We start from the raw sequence: 16,851 nt of genomic DNA, 5'->3' as shown, positions 1-16,851 counted from the left end.
CACCAGGTGGGGTCAGTCACCTCATCGTCCTGCTGCTCTTCCTCCGAATCCTCTGTGCGCTGCTCCCTCGGACTTACTGCCCTTACTACTACCTCACTGCAAGACAACTGTGTCTGATCGTCATCGTCCTCCTCACCCACAGAAAGTTGTTGAGACAGTTGGCGGAAGTCCCCAGCCTCTTCCCCCGGACCCCGGGAACTTTCGAATGGTTGGGCATCAGTGACGATAAACTCCTCTGGTGGGAGAGGAACCGCTGCTGCCCAATCTAAGCAGGGGCCCGAGAACAGTTCCTGGGAGTGTTCCCGCTCCTGAGCAGGTGTTATTGTAGTGGAGTGAGGAGGCTGGGAGGAAGGAGGAGCAGCAGACAGAGGATTCGGATTGGCAGCAGTGGACGGCGCAGAACTGCGGGTAGACGATAGGTTGCTCGAAGCACTTTCTACCATCCAGGACAGGACCTGCTCACACTGCTCATTTTCTAATAACCGTCTCCCGCGTGGACCCATTAATTGGGCGATGAATGTGGGGACGCCAGAAACGTGCCTCTCTCCTAATCGCGCAGCAGTCGGCTGCGACACACCGGGATCAGGAGCTCGGGCTGTGCCCACACCCTGACTTGGCCCTCCGCGTCCTCGGCCGCGTCCACGTCCTCTAGGCCTACCCCTACCCCTCAGCATGCTGTATTACCAGTGATTTGATTTCACAGGCAGGAAATAAATTGGCGCAAGACTGCAGGCCAAATATAATTTTTGCCCTTTTTGGAAAACGAAAGGCCCCACTGCCTCTAGTGAATGAATTATCTAAGTTTAATAACTGTGCTGTGTCCCTGCTAATGTGTCACAGAACGTGAAGGTAGCAGAGTTATTATAACTCTTGGAGAGCAGGTATTTTTTTCCCAATTAAGGAAAGCAAATGGCGAAGCCAGCAGTAAAGCGTAGCTGGGTGCGTCTGATTTAGCAATGTTGTTCACGCAGCTCACACGTGTCCACCGCCCTTAGGATGGACAGAGGCTGGACAAATAGATTTGTTTTCAGTTTTTTTCCACCAAAAGGCAGCACTGCGTATATTCAATGAACATGAGAAGTTTAATAACTGTGCTGTGTCCCTGCTTATGTGTCACAGAACGTGAGGGTAGCAGAGTTATTATAACTCTTGGAGAGCAGGTATTTTTTTCCCAATTAAGGAAAGCAAATGGCGAAGCCAGCAGTAAAGCGTAGCTGGGTGCGTCTGATTTAGCAATGTTGTTCACGCAGCTCACACGTGTCCACCGCCCTTAGGACGGACAGAGGCTGGACAAATAGATTTGTTTTCAGTTTTTTTCCACCAAAAGGCAGCACTGCGTATATTTAATGAACATGAGAAGTTTAATAACTGTGCTGTGTCCCTGCTTATGTGTCACAGAACGTGAGGGTAGCAGAGTTATTATAACTCTTGGAGAGCAGGTATTTTTTTCCCAATTAAGGAAAGCAAATGGCGAAGCCAGCAGTAAAGCGTAGCTGGGTGCGTCTGATTTAGCAATGTTGTTCACGCAGCTCACACGTCTCCACCGCCCTTAGGACGGACAGAGGCTGGACAAATAGATTTGTTTTCAGTTTTTTTCCACCAAAAGGCAGCACTGCGTATATTCAATGAACATGAGAAGTTTAATAACTGTGCTGTGTCCCTGCTTATGTGTCACAGAACGTGAGGGTAGCAGAGTTATTATAACTCTTGGAGAGCAGGTATTTTTTTCCCAATTAAGGAAAGCAAATGGCGAAGCCAGCAGTAAAGCGTAGCTGGGTGCGTCTGATTTAGCAATGTTGTTCACGCAGCTCACACGTGTCCACCGCCCTTAGGACGGACAGAGGCTGGACAAATAGATTTGTTTTCAGTTTTTTTCCACCAAAAGGCAGCACTGCGTATATTCAATGAACATGAGAAGTTTAATAACTGTGCTGTGTCCCTGCTTATGTGTCACAGAACGTGAGGGTAGCAGAGTTATTATAACTCTTGGAGAGCAGGTATTTTTTTCCCAATTAAGGAAAGCAAATGGCGAAGCCAGCAGTAAAGCGTAGCTGGGTGCGTCTGATTTAGCAATGTTGTTCACGCAGCTCACACGTGTCCACAGCCCTTAGGACGGACAGAGGCTGGACAAATAGATTTGTTTTCAGTTTTTTGGCACCAAAAGGCAGCACTGCGTATATTCAATGAATAACAACTGTGTTGTCGCCCTGCCTATACAATTCTTTCCCTGCAGTATGAATGGAGGGTGCAATGGTCTGCAGAGGCGATTTTGAGAAGCAAAAAAAAATGCAGCACAGCTAACAGCAGCCTGGACAGTACTGCACACGGATAAATATGGCCCTAGAAAGGACCGTTGAGGTTCTTGAAGGCTACACTCACTCCTAACACTCTCCCTGCCTATGCAGCACTTCTGTCCCTAATGCCAGGTGCAACGGTCTGCAGAGGCGATTTTGAGAAAAAAAAATTTGCCACTGCTAACAGCAGCCAACACACAGCTATCAGTGGCCCTAATAAGGACCTTTGGGGGGTCTTGAAGCCTACACTAACTACCAATTCTTTCCCTACAGCAGCTCCGGTACAAACAGCACTGTCCCTCATCTAACTCACACCGCATCTGAGGCGAGCCGCGGGAGGGGCCGACTTTTATGTTCGGGTGACACCTGATCTTCCCAGCCACTCACAGCAGGGGGGTGGTATAGGGCTTGAATGTCACAGGGGGAAGTTGTAATGCCTTCCCTGTCTTTCAATTGGCCAGAAAAGCGCGCTAACGTCTCAGGGAAGGAAGTGAAAATAACCAGAACACCGCATGGTGTTCGTTACGAATAACGAACATCCCGAACACCCTAATATTCGCACGAATATCAAGCTCGGAAGAACACGTTCGCTCATCTCTAATGCTCATTATGGTACTAATTTGTAATATAAATTTCTACTATTTAGTTTACCAGGTTTTGCAGTTTTTGTGTTGACTTCTCCCCTTGAAGTGGAAAGGTGGGAGGGAGGAACGTATTCAGTTGAATAAATGGATATATAAGTGTGTACAAGTTTGGTTACCTTGTCACTTTGTCCTGTCTGTTACCTAAGTGGATCAGAATTATAGTTAGGTTACAATGAAGACTTTTTATATGTACCTGTATATTATAGCATTATTTTACCCATGCTTTATGCTTTGTGCATTGTTTCTGTCACTACTGTACTGCTCAGAAAATGAATGCTACATGTTTGCAACAGCATTGTGACAAATAAGATACAGGTTTCTGTTTTTTATAATTCTTGTTTAGGGCTCAGTCAGACGAGCGTTTTTTCGCGCGATTTGCGGATCGCATGACGGATGCGCATCCGCAAATCGCGTGACCGGTGCGCGCAAGTCGCCCGCAAATCGCCCGCAAATCTGCTCTTAGCCGCGTTTCATTAGAAACGGGCCGGAGCTGTCCAGCGCATTGCATTCAATGGAGACGGCAATACAGCTGTCTCCATTGAAAGCAATGCGCTGCGGGCGAGCCCGGGATGAATTGTCGGTAAGGGCTTAAATATATAAGCCCTTCCCTGCAATCCATCCTAAAATGTGTTAAAATAAAAAAAAATTGTATACTCACCTTCTCCCGGCAGCCGAAGCTCCGCACGGCCGTCCCGCAGTGGGTGTGAAGGGGGTGTGAGTTAGACCTGCCCCCTGATTGGCTCAGCGCTGAGCCAATCAGAGGCATGCCTCACTCACACCCATTCATGAATTCATGAATGGATGTGAGTCAGACCTGCCCCTGATTGGCTCAGCGCTGAGAGGCAGCAGTCACTCACCCATTCATGAATTCATGAATGGGTGTGTGAGTGTTTTCAGCCTCTGATTGGTCAGGGCTCTGACCAATCAGAGGCAGATCATTCAGCAGGCGGGGATTTTAAAGCCCCGCCGGCTGAATAGTGCCAAGAAGCAGTTCAGGAGAACTGACAGCGGCCGCGGCTGGACTCCGGCTGCAGCGGAAAGGTGAGTATACAATTTTTTTTTATTTTAACACATTTTAGAATGAATTGCAGGGAAGGGTTTATATATTTAACCCCTTCCTGACAATTCACCCCGCGCACGCCGGCAGCCCATTGCTTTCAATGGAGCGGCTGTATTGCCGCTCCATTGAATTCAATGGGCAAACATCGTTCTTCTTTGCCACAGCTGTTACAGCTGTGGCAGAGAAGAATGATTTGTCTTCTATATGTTCTCAATGGGGTCGGCGCTGCTGCTGCCGGCCCCATTGAGCGCATATACAGAAGAGAACAGGAATCGCAGATCGCAGATAGGTGCGATCTGCGATTTTTTGTTCTATAATTTATCGGACGAGCGCATAAAAAGCGCTCATGTGTCCGATACCATTGCAAAGCAATGGTTTTATAAAATCGCCGGACGCATGCGCATGCGCAAATTGCGCGAAAAAAACGCCCGTCTGACTGAGCCCTCATTGCAAAATGCTAAAAACTTTTAAAAAATTGACCTCAAAATTTATTAGGATATTTCAAGTAGAAGTTTGCAATTTAATATTTCTAAGATAATTTTACTTTTCAACACAAAATCTTCAATGTTTGATGACTTTAGGGATATGTTCACACAACTAAAATCCACATTAAAATCTGACACAGGTTTCAAAAGTAAAGCACAATAGAAGTCTGTTCATTTAACACTGCTGCCAATCCACACACTGATTTTACCTTCATCCAATGGAGTTCATTAGTGGCATAACTAAAGGCTCAGGGGCCCGACTGCAAAAGGTCAGCTGGGCCCCTCACCCTTCCATCTGTACCAATACCCAGAGGTGTAACCTGAAGCTTCTGGGCCCCAATTCAAGATCTGTAACAGGGCCCCCAACTATAATGCTTTATTCATACTACTAGGCTCCCTATATGGAGAAAATAGGCCTTATAGGTCCCCTAAAGCTCCTAGGCCTGGGTGCAACCGCATCCCCAATAGTTACGCCCCTGGGGTTCATCCATGTACATAACCCATATCAAGAAGTGACAAATCGCTTTTTTTCTGAATGTGGATTTAAAATCCATATCATATACTATAGATTATATAGCCAATTCCCATTTAAATGAATGGAACACTTTTGGGTGTGGATCATGGATTTGATGCATAGTCTAGCTCTATCAAATCTACTGCAAAATCCACTACGTGAAGAAGGCAAATTAAACTAACAGATATTAGTGACCACTACAGTATATGATCACACATCGCCAACATTGATCGATTTATTGAAAACATTTTTTTTATTTACTTCAGTTTATGCCTTTCAGACAATGCCCTTCAATTTATATGTTCTGTACAAATATATTTTTCAGCAATATACTCCTATTTAAAACAGTAAAGTCAGCATTGCAGTTAATCCAGGTGTGAATATTATTTTATAAAGATCAACTCAGTTCTCCCTTGAATGAAAGCCAAAATGAAAATTACATGCTACACGGTCACCTTCCCCACATTATGAAGCATTCAAGACTGGGCAATTCAAGAGACTCAATAACCGTGCAGTCCTCAAGTGTTTCATGACATGAAAACAAGAGATGCAAGCGATGGCGCTTCTTCGCTTTTGCCATTAATTTCATTCTGTAGGCTACAGAGGCAAGTAAATCTTTCTTTTGCTTTTATTGCTTTCATGTTTGAGCATATATTTAGAAGGCAAAATGCTAAAGCTTACTTTTTTTTCCCTTTTTAACCGAAATTTGCCATATTTTTATCACGAAAAGTCATGCATTTCATTAATTTTGTAATTATACTCTGTTCATCATTTTAGAATCTTAATTTTATACTGAACTGTTACCTTACTGTTTTCTTTTCATGCACATTATACTGTAGGCACATATTATTTGGTGCCTTATATTCCACCCACTAGGTAAGCCATGCTTTAAAGAGGATATCCAGGCAGCATGTGCCTTGATACATAACCCCATGTGTAGTGACTGGTGCTTGTAATTGCAGGCACAGCTCTCATGAAATCAATGGGACTCCAGCTGGCAATTACAAGCATAGTTCTCATTGATTTCAAAGAGATCTGCGCTTGCAATTATGAGCACCAGACACTACATAGGGGTCGGAGCAGTGCTTCTACTCCTACCTTGGCAAATACTGGTGGGTGGTGCTTGGATAACCCCCTTAAAGGGGTTGTCTCGTAAAATCAAGTGGGGTTCAGCACTTCTGTATGGCCATATTAATGCACTTTGTAATATACATCGTGCATTAATTATGAGCCATACAGAAGTTATTCACTTACCTGTTCCGTTGCTAGCGTCCCCGTCGCCATGGATCCGTCTAAATTTGCTGTCTTCTGGCGTTTTTAGACGCGCTTGCGCAGTCTGCTCTTCTCCCTGGTGAATGGGGCCGCTCGTGCCGGAGAGCTGGTCCTCGTAGCTCCGCCCCGTCATGTGTGCCGATTCCAGCCAATCAGGAGGCTGGAATTGGCAATGGACCGCACAGAGCCCACGGTGCACCATGGGTGAAGATCCCGGCGGCCATCTTGGTAAAGGAAGAAAGAAGTCGCCGCAGCACGGGGATTTGGGTAAGTAATAAACTTTTTTTTTTTTTTTAACCCATCCCTTGGGTTTGTCTCGTGCCGAACAGGGGGCCTATTGAATTTTAAAAAAACCCGTTTCGGCGTGAGACAACCCCTTTAAGTCAAGCAGAGCATTGTGGTGTGCTGAATACATCATCTACACCCTCTGCCATCTTTTGCTTGTCCCACCTTACGTGTCTTCCTTCTAATCCCACAGTACTATAAATGTCTAAATGCCTCATGTGGCACAGAGGTTTAGGGCAGCAGAAATGTAGTCCTAAGCTCTCACTCATGAAGGTTATGAGTTCAATTCCCCCCATAGGTCAGGTAGCCGGCTCAAGGTTGACTCATCCTTTCATGGTTGGAAAAATGAGTACCCAGCTTGGTCGGGGGTGATAAATAAAATAATGAACTGAAAGCGCTGCAGAATAAGTTGGGGCTATACAAGATTTATTGTATTTTAAATATCAAATAAATACCAGTAATTTACCATATCCACATGGTTCAGTGAATTAAAATGTAACTTTTCCCTTAGAGGCTGTTCACATTAGGGTTAACATTTAACTTACACCTTATACATACATGGGAACACTTATGTAAACATATGCCATTTTAAGCATAGCTGCACAATTTTAAAATATATGCATTAAACAGATAGCCATATGTTTTTATACATTTGTGTGTGTATATGTATACATTTACACACACAAATGTATAGAAACATATGGCTATCTATTTTAGATATACACACACAAATGTATACACACACTTGTATACATTTGTGTGTGTAAATATAGAAAATGTATATGTTTTTCACTGTAAACTGTTCTTTGTTAATAGAATTTTGTAGTTGAATACTTTTTTTCCCTTTAAGGCATTTGATAGGAAAAAATTGTATACGTTAAACATATGGATATCTACAGTCATATATTTGCACACATTTTCCATTGATTATAATTAGAGATGAGCGAACGCGTTCGTCCGAGCTTGATATTCGTGCGAATATTAGGGTGTTCGGGATGTTCGTTATTCGTAACGAACACCATGCGGTGTTCTGGTTACTTTCACTTCCTTCCCTGAGACGTTAGCGCGCTTTTCTGGCCAATTGAAAGACAGGGAAGGCATTACAACTTCCCCCTGCAACGTTTAAGCCCTATACCACCCCCCTGCTGTGAGTGGCTGGCGAGATCAGGTGTTCGCCTAATATAAAAGTCGGCCCCTCCCGCGGCTCGCCTCAGATGCGGTGTGAGTTAGATGAGGGACAGTGCTGTTTATACCGGAGCTGCTGTAGGGAAAGAATTGGTAGTTAGTGTAGGCTTCAAGACCCCCAAAGGTCCTTATTAGGGCCACTGATAGCTGTGTGTTGGCTGCTGTTAGCAGTGGGATTTTTTTTTTTCTCAAAATCGCCTCTGCAGACCGTTGCACCTGGCATTAGGGACAGAAGTGCTGCATAGGCAGGGAGAGTGTTAGGAGTGAGTGTAGCCTTCAAGAACCTCAACGGTCCTTTCTAGGGCCATATTTATCCGTGTGCAGTACTGTCCAGGCTGCTGTTAGCTGTGCTGCATTTTTTTTGGGCTTCTCAAAATCGCCTCTGCAGAGCATTCCACCCTCCATTGATACTGCAGGGAAAGAATTGTATAGGCAGGGCCACAACACAGTTATTATTCATAGAATATACGCAGTGCTGCCTGTTGGTGGGAAAAAACTGAAAACAAATCTATTTGTCCAGCCTCTGTCCGTCCTAACGCCTGTGGACACGTGTGAGCTGCGTGAAAAACATTGCTAAATCATACGCACCCAGCTACGCTTTACTGCTGGCTTCGCCATTTGCTTTCCTTAATTGGGAAAAAAATACCTGCTCTGCCAGAGTTATAATAACTCTGCTACCCTCACGTTCTGTGACACATAAGCAGGGACACAGCACAGTTATTAAACTTCTCATGTTCATTGAATATACGCAGTGCTGCCTGTTGGTGGGAAAAAACTGAAAACAAATCTATTTGTCCAGCCTCTGTCCGTCCTTACGCCTGTGGAGACGTGTGAGCTGCGTGAAAAACATTGCTAAATCATACGCACCCAGCTACGCTTTACTGCTGGCTTCGCCATTTGCTTTCCTTAATTGGGAAAAAAATACCTGCTCTGCCAGAGTTATAATAACTCTGCTACCCTCACGTTCTGTGACACATAAGCAGGGACACAGCACAGTTATTAAACTTCTCATGTTCATTGAATATACGCAGTGCTGCCTGTTGGTGGGAAAAAACTGAAAACAAATCTATTTGTCCAGCCTCTGTCCGTCCTTACGCCTGTGGAGACGTGTGAGCTGCGTGAAAAACATTGCTAAATCATACGCACCCAGCTACGCTTTACTGCTGGCTTCGCCATTTGCTTTCCTTAATTGGGAAAAAAATACCTGCTCTCCAAGAGTTATAATAACTCTGCTACCCTCACGTTCTGTGACACATAAGCAGGGACACAGCACAGTTATTAAACTTAGATAATTCATTCACTAGAGGCAGTGGGGCCTTTCGTTTTCCAAAAAGGGCAAAAATTATATTTGGCCTGCAGTCTTGCGCCAATTTATTTCCTGCCTGTGAAATCAAATCACTGGTAATACAGCATGCTGAGGGGTAGGGGTAGGCCTAGAGGACGTGGACGCGGCCGAGGACGCGGAGGGCCAAGTCAGGGTGTGGGCACAGCCCGAGCTCCTGATCCCGGTGTGTCGCAGCCGACTGCTGCGCGATTAGGAGAGAGGCACGTTTCTGGCGTCCCCACATTCATCGCCCAATTAATGGGTCCACGCGGGAGACGGTTATTAGAAAATGAGCAGTGTGAGCAGGTCCTGTCCTGGATGGCAGAAAGTGCTTCGAGCAACCTATCCTCTACCCGCAGTTCTGCGCCGTCCACTGCTGCCAATCCGAATCCTCTGTCTGCTGCTCCTCCTTCCTCCCAGCCTCCTCACTCCACTACAATAACACCTGCTCAGGAGCGGGAGCACTCCCAGGAACTGTTCTCGGGCCCCTGCTTAGATTGGGCAGCAGCGGTTCCTCTCCCACCAGAGGAGTTTATCGTCACTGATGCCCAACCATTCGAAAGTTCCCGGGGTCCGGGGGAAGAGGCTGGGGACTTCCGCCAACTGTCTCAACAACTTTCTGTGGGTCAGGAGGACGATGACGATCAGACACAGTTGTCTTGCAGTGAGGTAGTAGTAAGGGCAGTAAGTCCCAGGGAGCAGCGCACAGAGGATTCGGAGGAAGAGCAGCAGGACGATGAGGTGACTGACCCCACCTGGTGTGCAACGCTTACTCAGGAGGACAGGTCTTCAGAGGGGGAGTCAAGGGCATCAGCAGGGCAGGTTGCAAGAGGCAGTGCGGTGTCCAGGGCCAGGGGTAGAGGCAGGGCCAGACCGAATAATCCACCAAGTGTTTCCCAAAGCGCCCCCTCGCGCCATGCCACCCTGCGGAGGCCGAGGTGCTCTAAGGTCTGGCAGTTTTTCACAGAGACGCCTGACGACCGACGAACAGTGGTGTGCAACCTTTGTCGCGCAAAGCTCAGCCGGGGAGCCAACACCAACAGCCTCACCACCACCACCATGCGCAGACATATGATGGCCAAGCACCCCGCAAGGTGGGACAAAGGCCGTTCACCGCCTCCGGTTTGCACCCCTGCCTCTCCCCCTGTGCCCCAACCTGCCACTGAGATGCAACCCCCCTCTCAGGACACAGGCACTACCGCCTCATGGCCTGCACCCACACCCTCATCTCCGCTGTCCTCGGCCCCATCCAGCAGTGTAGTTCAGCGCACCGTTCAGCCGTCGCTTGCGCAAGTGTTCGAGCGCAAGCGCAAGTACGCCGCCACGCACCCGCACGCTCAAACGTTAACCGTCCGCATCGCAAAATTCATCAGCCTTGAGATGCTGCCGTATAGGGTTGTGGAAACGGAGTCCTTCAAAAGTATCATGGAGGCGGCGGCCCCGCGCTACTCAGTTCCCAGTCGCCACTACTTTTCCCGATGTGCCGTCCCAGCCCTGCACGACCACGTCTCCCGCAACATTGTGCGCGCCCTCACCAACGCGGTTACTGCCACGGTCCACTTAACTACGGACACGTGGACAAGCACAGGCGGGCAGGGCCACTACATCTCCCTGACGGCACATTGGGTGAATTTAGTGGAGGCTGGGACAGAGTCAGAGCCTGGGACCGCTCACGTCCTACCCACCCCCAGAATTGCGGGCCCCAGCTCGGTGCTGGTATCTGCGGAGGTGTATGCTTCCTCCACTAAAGCACCCTCCTCCTCCTCCTCCTCCTCTGTCTCACAATCAAGATGTGTTAGCAGCAGCATGTCGCCAGCAGTCGGTGTCGCGCGGTGTGGCAGCACAGCGGTGGGCAAGCGTCAGCAGGCCGTGCTGAAACTACTCAGCTTAGGCGATAAGAGGCACACGGCCCACGAACTGCTGCAGGGTCTGACACAGCAGACCGACCGCTGGCTTGCGCCGCTGAGCCTCCAACCGGGCATGGTCGTGTGTGACAACGGCCGTAACCTGGTGGCGGCTCTGCAGCTCGGCAGCCTCACGCACGTGCCATGCCTGGCCCACGTCTTTAATTTGGTGGTTCAGCGCTTTCTGAAAAGCTACCCACGCTTGTCAGACCTGCTCGTAAAGGCGCGCCGGCTCTGCGCACATTTCCGCAAGTCCCACACGGACGCTGCCACCCTGCGCACCCTGCAACATCACTTTAAGCTGCCAGTGCACCGACTGCTGTGCGACGTGCCCACACGGTGGAACTCTACGCTCCACATGTTGGCCAGGCTCTATGAACAGCGTAGAGCTATAGTCGAATACCAACTCCAACATGGGCGGCGCAGTGGGAGTCAGCCTCCTCAATTCCTTTCAGAAGAGTGGGCCTGGTTGGCAGACATCTGCCATGTCCTTGGTAATTTTGAGGAGTCTACCCAGGTGGTGAGCGGCGATGCTACAATCATTAGCGTCACCATTCCTCTGCTATGCATCTTGAGAAATTCCCTGCAAACCATAAAGGCAGCTGCTTTGCGCTCGGAAACGGGGGCGGGGGAAGACAGTATGCCGCTGGATAGTCAGGGCACCCTCCTGTCTATTTCTCAGCGCGTACAGGAGGAGGAGGAGGAGCATGAGGAGGATGAGGAGGAGGGGGAAGAGACAGCTTGGGCCGCTGCTGACGGTACACCGGCTGATTGCCTGTCATCCTTTCAGCGTGTATGGCCTGAGGAGGAGGAGGAGGAGGAGGAGGATCCTGAAAGTGATCTTCCTAGTGAAGACAGCCATGTGTTGCGTACAGGTACCCTGGCACACATGGCTGACTTCATGTTAGGATGCCTTTCTCGTGACCCTCGCGTTGCACGCATTCTGGCCACTACGGATTACTGGGTGTACACACTGCTCGATCCACGGTATAAGGAGAACCTGCCCACTCTCATTCCCGAAGAGGAAAGGGGTTCGAGAGTGTTGCTATACCACAGGACCCTTGCGGACAAGCTGATGGTAAAATTCCCAGCCGACAGCGCTAGTGGCAGAAGGCGCAGTTCCGAGGGCCATGTTGCAGGGGATGTGCGTAGATCGAGCAGCATGTACATCCCAGGCAGTGCAACAGTCTTTAAGGGCCTGGCCAGCTTTATGGCTCCCCACCAAGACTGTGTCACCGCTCCCCAGTCACGGCTGAGTCGGCGGGAGCACTGCAAAAGGATGGTGAGGGAGTACGTAGCGGATCGCACGACCATCCTTGGTGACGCCTCTGCCCCCTACAACTACTGGGTGTCGAAGCTGGACACGTGGCCTGAACTAGCCCTGTATGCCCTTGAGGTGCTTGCTTGTCCTGCGGCTAGCGTGTTGTCGGAGAGGGTGTTTAGTGCGGCTGGGGGAATCATCACAGATAAGCGTAGCCGCTTGTCAACCGACAGTGCCGACAGGCTAACACTCATCAAGATGAACAAAGGCTGGATTTCCCCAGACTTCTGTTCTCCACCAGCGGACAGCAGCGATACGTAAGCAATACGTAGGCTGCACCCGCGGATGGAAGCTACGTTCTCTCTCACCATCCAAAACGGGGACATTTCTGCTTCATCAATCTGTGTCTAATATTCCTCCTCCTCCTCCTCCTGCTCCTCCTCCTGAAACCTCACGTAATCACGCTGAACGGGCAATTTTTCTTAGGGCCACAAGGCTCACTCAAATAATTTTTCAGAACAATTTTTATAAGTTTCAATGCGCTTAAAAGCATTGGAACTTTAACTTGAACCAATTTTTCGTTACACTGGGCTGCCTCCAGGCCTAGTTACCACTTAAGCCACATTAACCAAAGCGATTAATGGGTTTCACCTGCCCTCTTGGCTGGCCATGGCCAATTTTTGGGATGTACATTAGTACTGTTGATACAGCAATTTTTGTGGGCCCTCGCCTACAGTGTAATCAAATTAATTTTTAGCCCACCTGCATTACAGCTGACGTTACCTCAGCTGTGTTGGGCAATGCAATGGGATATTTCTATGTACCGCCGGTGGCTTCCTGGCACCCACCCAGGCAGTGGGTCCACAGGGAGTTAAACCTACATGTGTCCACTTGTAAAGAACCCCAGTCTGACTGGGGCATGCAGTGTGGGCCGAAACCCACCTGCATTAACCCTTTCCAGTCCACTGTGTGACCTGTGAAGACATTAGGGTTTAAGGCTGTACAGCTCCGTTGTTGGTAGACGTCCGTCGGGGTTCTCTTACTGTATATTGCCAGCCTCTCTGCTGTCGGAGCCTATCCTACGTGTCAGCTCATGCAGTACTGGCTTTAGCCAGCATATAGCGCCGTTGTATAACAGCAGAAAAAGAGTAAGCCCCCTAGGAAAACCATATACAAATTGGATTGGAAAGGGTTAAGCACAACATTACTACCTCAGCTGTGTTGGGCAATGCAATGGGATATTTCTATGTACCGCCGGTGGCTTCCTGGCACCCACCCATGCTGTAGGTGCACACGGAGTTTTTACTACATCTGTACACTTATAAAGAACCCCAGTCAGACTGGGGCATGCAGTGTGGGCCGAAGCCCACCTGCATTAAGCACGACATTACTACCTCAGCTGTGTTGGGCAATGCAATGGGATATTTCTGTGTACCGCCGGTGGGTTCCAGGGAGCCACCCATGCTGTGGGTCGACAGGGACTTCACAATAGGGAGTTGTACCTGCCTGTGTCTATGAATTAAAAAGCCCGGTCTGACTGGGGCATGCAGACACCTTGACAGAATGAATAGTGTGTGGCACATAGGTTCCCCATTGCTATGCCCACGTGTGCAGCTCCTGATGGCGGTGGCACAGGATTCTATTTCTCATTGCTTCTGTACAGCATTGTGGGCTATCGCTCCGCCACTTTTAAAGAGGGTCGCTGCCTAGCCGTGCCAACCTCTGCAGTGTGTGCCTGCGGTCCCTCGTCATGGCAGACGCAATTCTAAATAGACATGAGCGTGGTGTGGCATGAGGGCAGCTGAAGGCTGCGCAGGGACACTTTGGTGTGCGCTGTGGGGGGGAGGGGGGGCGGTTGGGCAGCATGTAACCCAGGAGAAGTGTCAGTGGAGTGTCATGCAGGCAGTGATTGTGCTTTGTTGGAGGTAGTGTGGTGCTTAGCAAAGGTATGCCATGCTAATGAGGGCTTTTCAGAAGTAAAAGTTGTTGGGAGGGGGGGGGGCCCACTCTTGCCGGTATTGTGGCTTAATAGTGGGACCTGGGAACTTGAGATGCAGCCCAACATGTAGCCCCTCGCCTGCCCTATCCGTCACTGTGTCATTCCCATCACTTTCCTGAATTGCCCAGATTTTCACACATGAAAACCTTAGCGAGCATCGGCGAAATACAAAAATGTTCTGGTCGCCCATTGACTTCAATGGGGTTCGTTGTTCGAAACGAACCCTCGAGCATCACGGGAAGTTCGTTACGAATAACGAACACCCGAACATTTTGGTGTTCGCTCATCTCTAATTATAATGTTAAAAAGTACACATTTCCATACTTTTTTTTTGGTATGGGAAAGCATAACAGGCCACGTTTTTCCATCCCCACCAAAAAATTCACAAACATTTTGGAGGTCAAACGCAGACAAAAGTATACATTGTTAAACTATGTTTAATGTATTATAGTCTATGGATACACAAAGCTATCCTTCTTATACTTTTTTGTTTGTTTCATTATTGTTTATTGAAGGAATAAACATACAAACATATAGTTTAATGCAATTGTAGATAACTGTAAGGCTGCCTGCTGACGGCCGGGTCAGATCCCGCTGCGAGAATTCTCACAGCGGGATGTGGACCCGTGCCCCTGCAGAGGCCTGCGGCTCACCCGCTCCTGGCGTCTTCCATCTCCTGCTATGCGCCATCTACCAGCCAGCATGCGCAGAGCAGAGCTGGCCCGTCACTACTGACATTTCTGTGCGCGATTTGTTTTCCGTGTGTGTTTTCACGTGGACAAATTGCGGCTGTGTGCATAGGATTGCGTTTCGCAATGCAATCCTATGCAGGCAGCCAAGGCGGAAATTCTGCAAGAAATCCTGCTGCAGAATTTTCGCCCATGTGCAGGGGGCCTATAGCAGAACACTTTCTCCTAGAACATCATCGTTGAACATATGTAATCACAATTAAAGATATTACCAATTCTTTACAAATTGATCTGTAAGATCTACCTGTCCTCTGAATAAACCTTCATTTTTAACATCTATTAGTAACTTTCTATTTATTTAAATGTAATTTTGGTATGATAGGGTTTGGGGAGGGTTACTATTAGGAGGGTGGGTAAAAGGTTATATTAGGGGGGTGAGGGGACCACACTTTTTACTTTACAGACCTCTGTATGTCTTCTCCTCGTACTGCTATTTTTTCAGATGTTTTTATTGTTAGTTTATTAACTGTGTAACTTAATTAATAGAGATGAGCGAGTATGCTCGCTAAAGCTAACTACTCGAGTGAGTAGTGCCTTAGCCGAGTATATCCCCGCTGGTCTCTAAAGATTCGTGGACCGTTGCCGGTGACAGGTGAGTTGCGGCGGGGAGCAGGGGGGAGCGGGGGGACAGAGGGAGAGAGAGCTCTCCCCTCAGTTCCTCCCCGCTCTCCCCCGCTGCTCCCCGCCCCCCTCCGGCACCCAAATCTTTAGAGACGAGCGGGGAGATACTCGGCTAAGGCACTACTTGCTCGAGTAGTTAGCCTTAGCGAGCATACTCGCTCATCTCTATTAATTATCTACATATTTAAGCCAACTCTCCCATGCGGCCAAAAAGGCAGGTAGCCTATTTTGCCTTATTGCCAATGCTCTATAGTAGGAACAGTGTTCGCTAGCTAATTCAGTAACTTGATGTAGTGAGGGTACATTGAGTGAGCTTCCAGCGATCATTAATTTCACTGTGAGTAGAATGTGAGCTATGAGAATTCTATCTGTCATTGGAATTGACTTTATACCCAGTAGTAATACTGCTAATTGGGGATTTGGGCCAAATTAGGTCCCTCTCAATTCATGTATTAGTTTAAACGTTGCCCGCCATATAGGTGTAATTTCTTTACATTCCCAGAAAATATGGATCAGGGAGCTCACTACATCACAGCCCCTCCAACATGTCCCTTTAGCTCTGAGGAATTGTCTGGCCAATCTATTGGGGGAGTAATACCACCTTATCACTTTAAAGTGTACTTCCAGAAGATTGGCGCAAAACAAGCCTTTTTGGGCTCTTAAGAATGCTTTTGTCCACTGAGTCGAGGTAAATTTACATTTAATGTCTCTTTCCCAATTCAGTATATGAGCCTTTTTATATTTCTGTTCTTCTTTCTCGTGCCCTCGAATGCATATATTATGCATAATTTTTAGTGATGTGTCAATAGTTATAGGATTAAAAATGAATGTGTATAATGCATTTGCTATTGAGGCCACAAAAGAGATGAAATTGTTTATAAAGAATTTTATTCCTAAATATTGGAATATTTCTGAGCTTGGGATGTCGAATTCCTCTCTTAGTTCTTCAAAGCTTCTAAGCGTATTTACTGATAGCATATCCCCAATATATCTGATCCGTCTCTTTGTCCAGATTTTTTGTTTTATATCGTTGATAGCTATTTTAGGGCTTTCAATTGGAAGGAGGATTTCTTTTTTTTTTTTTTTTGGGGGGGGGGGGGGGATTTCTTAGTGAATTGTAAGTTTGTAGGCCATGCCAAAATTAAGGCTCTTATTGTAGGGCTCTCTGGCAGGTAAAGCTATGGGTTCCAAGTGTATGTCAGTAGTAATGCCTGTAATGGTATTCGTCCTGCAAGCTGTAGTTCCAGCCCTGAC

The sequence above is a fragment of the Eleutherodactylus coqui genome, chromosome 3 (genome assembly GCF_035609145.1).
Source record: "Eleutherodactylus coqui strain aEleCoq1 chromosome 3, aEleCoq1.hap1, whole genome shotgun sequence".
NCBI classification, from domain to species: domain Eukaryota; kingdom Metazoa; phylum Chordata; class Amphibia; order Anura; family Eleutherodactylidae; genus Eleutherodactylus; species Eleutherodactylus coqui.
The sequence above is the reverse complement of the archived record's forward strand: the minus strand, read 5'-3'. Positions refer to the sequence as shown.